Raw genomic sequence first — 6,043 nt, 5'->3', positions numbered from 1 at the left:
TATGGAATTTGAAAAGGTTTGTTTTATTATATATATATAAACTATTATTTGTTATACTTATTTCTTTTATATATATATATATATATATTTAAATATAGATAATTATTTTTTATTATTGATATATTTTATATTTTATATTTATTAATAAGAATATAAAATATTATTAAGAACTTTTAATTATTTTGGTCATCTTGAATTAAATATACAAAAAAAATAAAATTATTATAAATTAAAGAATTAAGACTATATTAAGATTGATGGAGTTTATTATTATAAAACAAATTAATTGAAATAACATGTTACCAAAGTATCCTCACTTGTGAATATTAATTTGTTGAGAATTTTAAATGATAGTATATTTGTAATTATGCGGATATTTTATCGATCCAAAGGAATATCAATATTGTCCGGTCGAATTAAATATATACGTGTAATGAAAAATATGTGACAATTATTCGATTTTTTCCATGTGAACAATATTTCGATCCAAAGATAGAATTATTATCAATATTTGATTATAACACTAAATTATCACTTACAAGTTAAGGTTTGTGTCAAAAATACCCTTAGGATATGTTTGATAAAACTGAAAATTAAGATCTGAAATTTAAGTACGGAATGACTTAAATATTTAAAAATAACAACTTAAATTATCAAATAGAAATATCTTAAATTTAAGTACTGAACATATAAGTTGATTTCATAATATTTAAAATTAATATCTGAACCAAGTATATTAATATTATATTGTTTATATTAATTAATAAATTCAATATATTCAATTAGATAAATGTAATTTATATTAAATATTAAATAAAAAAACAAAATATTAATATTTCTTTCAAACTCACTCACATATTAGACAATTGATTTGCAATTTGTTCACGTAAATTAATCATAAAATCTTGATCTCTTGGTCTCGAAGACTCCATCATTGTTGATTATTTTGAGTCATATTATCAACTTCATATTGTTCGAAAAATAAGTCGGTCCTGTATCTCTTTCTGATAAAATTATGCAACGCTGCGCAAACAATAACAATATTTCTTTGGGTTTGAAAACTGTATGGCGCCATCTTATCAAATATTGGAAATTGAGCTTTCAATACACAAATTGTACTTCAATGACATTTCTTAATTTTGCATGTGCTTGATTAAATAATTCTTCGTTCGTTCGAGCTCGACCACCTTGTTGAAAATCAGCGAGCCAATAACGCACATTTCGATAGGGGGACATAAATCCTCGAGTATGAGTATATGCATCATCACATAAATAATATTCATCTACCATTTTAAAATAAACACATATAAAGTTATTAATATAAATAAATAATTTTAAAATATAGAATAATAATTTACCTGGTGTTGGAAAGGGAAAGTTTGACAATGGATTACGCATCGTCTCAGTTAATACCTTAGAATCATGTGCCACTCCTTCCCATCCCGCCCAAATAAATATAAATATCATATCGAAATCACAAATAGCTAATACATTTTGATAACATTTCCCCTCTCCTCTTCCTCTATATCGAACTTGCTCATTTCTCGGAACTACGACATTTACTAGAGTTCCATCTAATGCCACCTAGTGCCCCTAAATAAATGTTAAAATAAATTATGAAATAAAAACTAAAAAATATACATATATATATATCTTAATATTTAAAAATTACCTTAAATACTTCTCGAAGACGTCGATACCTTGTACTTTGAGATATTGTTTGGTTATTCGTAGTATGAACAATAATCTCCTTAGAGAATTATATCATAGCAATTAACACTTCATGAAAAAAGAAATTAATATTTTGCGTTGAATTAAAAAATCTTCGTTTGACAAACCTTACATGTAAATTATGACTTAAAGTAATTAAAAACATTTCCATCTTTTCTTCCACCGAAATATAACGACTTTTTTTTAACCATCATTTTCTCTAAAAATAGAGCAAATCTCTACAAAAGCTTCTTTCTTCGTCCTAAGCATTTCTTGACAATGAGCTGGATTTCCTTCAATAATTTCTTTTACATAATTAGCTTCATTAAGTAAAGAACTGTGTTCGGTCTTCGATCAGCTCGCATTTTTCTCCTAAGAAAATTAGGTACGGTAGAGTGACAATTTCTATTCTTTTGTTTCTAAGCAACATATCAAATACTTAATTTTCCAACCCAATAAAACCTGTAAAACAAAAATGTAAACACAATAAAACTAATAAAATAAAAATAAAAATATGAACTAAACAAAATATAAATTAATGTTATTAAATAAACCTACATAAAAATAAATCCAATTAAACTAACAAACGATCTTCAAAATTCAAAATTAAACAAAAACAAATCTCCATATTTATCCAATATAAATTTTATATTAAACCCATCTTCTTTCCTACCACAAGAAGCCAATTGTTTTCTAGCTTCAAATTTTTTCTTACTAAGGACCATCAACCATTCTCTATTTGCTTTATTATCACAAAGAATTGCACCCGCAATAGAGTATAAGGGATCATTCACATCAAACATGTCATCAAGAAATTTGGAGCATTCTTCTAAGTTCGGTTGATCCGACTCTTTTAAATTCTTAAAAACATATAATATATGATCATAAATACTCTCATCTTTGTTTGTCCTCCGTCGTTTATGCTTTGAAAGTTTGATGTTAGCGGGAGATACAAGACTACTAGGTATCTTTATATCCAAATCAACATCAACGATTGTGGTGTTCTTTGGAAGACATGGTGGTTGTCCCTCCATAGAAGAACCCCAAGCATCTTTTCCAGTAACTCCAACACCATCAAATAATGTCTTCATCCCATCTGCAGATTATAGTTCAGCATATCTGAATTGTTTTGCATCAGGATAAATCTATCATAAAATAAATCAACATTTCATATATGTCAATATATTTTTTTTCCACTTTTAAATATGATTAACAATTAAAAATCTCATAACTCACCTTAATATATTCTTCCCACTCTTCAGAAGTCCAGCCGACGGTATTTGTAATTGGATCATATCCATTTTCAGTTTTATTAATTATTTTCTCCCAAATGCCGTAATTTTTTTTTCAAATAATTCCATTGATTTTTTAATTTTTTTTTGACTCAATATAAGTAATTTTTTCTCTTTAATACTATTGCTAATTATATCCCAGGAACGTTTCTTAAAAATATTTTCATTTTTATTTTAGCTCATATCTTCTTCAATACAAGCATCTACATATAATTTTAAAAGTTCAAGATCTTTTCAATTTGCTCTTTGCATATTATGAACCATTTTATTTGTAATAACCTATCAACAAATAGGTACAATATAAGATACATTTATGATTATATTAATGAAATAAATAAATAAGAAAATAAGTCCCTAATAAAAAAAGAAGAATCTAAATCAGATTTTTATTATAAAGGTCTCTTGGTTAGAAAAAAGTAAAAACAAAATGATAAAACATGACCAATCTGCACTACAATGCTAGTATTTTATTTTAAATTGTCTACATTCTATTAAATTGTCCATAGAAAAATGAATACATATATATTCTCTTAATTATAATCATAAAGGAGTATTTACTGATTTCTTTCTGATGACTTTCTACAAATATCTTTCTCTTCAGATATTCATAGTTATTGGTTCCAATAACTGTCTACAAATAAGGTAGGTTCAGTTATCTTCAGTTATATAATAACCCCATATCAAACCACATGTTATTAGTATGTCAAACAATACAGATGCATTATGTCAAGCACATCAAACTACATGTTATTAGTATGTCAAACAATATTGATGCATTATGTCAAACACCTTGCATACATAAAAAGAATGATTGTTCCCTAAATCTATCTATATTATTCTCTTCTTAATCTATACCAACAGAAAATGAACACAATCAAAAAATTAAAATCACTCTACTAAGAATTGATGAACCGCATAAACATATTTAATTAACAAAACAAGAATAATAACAGTTAACAAATGAAAAAAAATTATGTAATCAAATAAGGCAGTATTTGAAACAGAAAAAACATATAATTTCATATTACAGACATTCATATCAAGATCAATCTAATAAAAGAAAATCTAGAAGATTAGAGAAAGTAAAGCTTACTTGATTCGATCGAATACAGGAAGATGAAAGTTTTATCCGGTAATCGAAGGCAACGAAGATAGATGCGATAGATCGGGTGATCGATAATCAATTAGCACTAATATAAACCTTTCTCCATCTAGTGCTTTCCTAAGCTCAATCAAGCTCAGATCTCCCAAATCCCCGCCACTTGCTGATCTTGTTCCTAACTCCTCTCTTTACCTTTAGTGAGAGCTCTTATCAGACTGACGAATTGCAATGAAGAAAAAGAAGTAAGCTCTTATTTGTCGTGTCGTGTCGTGCCGTGCTGTCAGAGTGAAGATAAAGATGAACATAATGAAAGTTAAAACCTAATAATTCAATATATAGTAGATAATTTTATTAAAATTATAAGGATAAAGAGGTCTTTTGCATTTTTTTTAAAGTTCAGTGTTTAGCATTTTTTGACTTTTAAAATAAGCTTCCTATTTTAGCTTATTATTTTTAACCTGTTTTGACTGAAGTCTATAAAAATAAGTGATTATAAAAATATGTTATCAAACAGACTTATATTAAATAAGTTCTTAATATATTAAATTAAGTGATAAGTTAAGTTATCAAACACTGCCTAAGTTTTAACGTTATACCAAATAATTTATTTTTTATGGACAAATCTTAATATAAAATACTAATTATATTTGGATAAAGTATGTGTTTATGATTTCAGTTAATGCTTCTGCTTCTTCTATATCTACCAATATTAATTCGATTCATGTACTAAATGGAAACAACTTTAAGGACTGAAAATAAAATGGTTTGATTATCCTCGGTTGTATGGATCTAGACCCAGCGCTTCTAATTGATCGACCCATTATTACGGCTGAGAGTACCCTTGATGAAAAACGGGACCTTAAAAAGTGGGAAAGATCAAATCACATGTGTTTGATGATAATCAAGCGAGGAATTCCAAAAAAAATTAGGGGTGATATCTTTGAAGTTACTGTTGCTAAGGAATTCATTAAGGAAATTGAAAAATATTTTGCAAAAAACGATAAAGCTAAATGTAGCACGATTCTTGCGAGCTTAATCTCAATGAAATATAAAGCAAAAAGGAAATATAATACATTATGGAAATATCTCACATTGCTTCAAAATTAAAGGCACTAAAGTTATTCTGATGAACTGCTCCTACATTTAGTTTTCATCTCTCTTCCTACACATTTTAACCAATTTAAGGTAAGTTATAATTGTTAAGAGGAGAGTCAGACTCTTAATGAGCTTATTTCATATTGTGTGCAAAATGAAGAGAGGTTGAAGCAAAATCGGACTGAAAGTTCTCACTTGGCTATGAAAAGTAATTTCAATGATAAAAAAATAAAAGAAAAAACCTTAAAGAAGCTACAAGTGGTCCCCGCACAAAATAAACAACATACTAAAAAAATGAGGAATTCAGTTGTTTCATTTGTCGGCAAACCACATAAATGAAGAGGGACTACACCAAATATCACGCGTGGCGTGCAAGGAAATGTGACATTCTTACTTTAGTTTGTTTTGAGGTTACTTAAACTTTAGTACCAAGTCACACTTGGTGGGTAAATTCTGGTGATTCTACTCACATTAGTGTTTCTATGTAGGGTTGCCTAAGCTGTCGAAAGCCAAGTAATGATGAAAGATTCATATTTATTGGCGATGACAATCAGTTAAAGTTGAAACTATTGAGAATTTTAGATTATTATTAAGAAATGGTTCTTATTTGGATTTGAAAGACACTTTTATTGTATCGTCTTTTACACAGAATTTGATTTCTATTTTTGTTTTGAACAAATTTGGTTTTTGTTGTTCATTTGGGAATAGTCAATTTAGTCTTTCTAAAAATTTAAGTATTATTGAAACTGGTTTTTTGTCAGTTTATGATAATCAATATTTATTTGATATAGTTACTTCATATAATGAAACTTTACATACAAGTACACGCGGTACTAAAAGAAAA

The sequence above is a fragment of the Impatiens glandulifera genome, chromosome 2 (genome assembly GCF_907164915.1).
Source record: "Impatiens glandulifera chromosome 2, dImpGla2.1, whole genome shotgun sequence".
Lineage (NCBI taxonomy): Eukaryota > Viridiplantae > Streptophyta > Magnoliopsida > Ericales > Balsaminaceae > Impatiens > Impatiens glandulifera.
The sequence above is the reverse complement of the archived record's forward strand: the minus strand, read 5'-3'. Positions refer to the sequence as shown.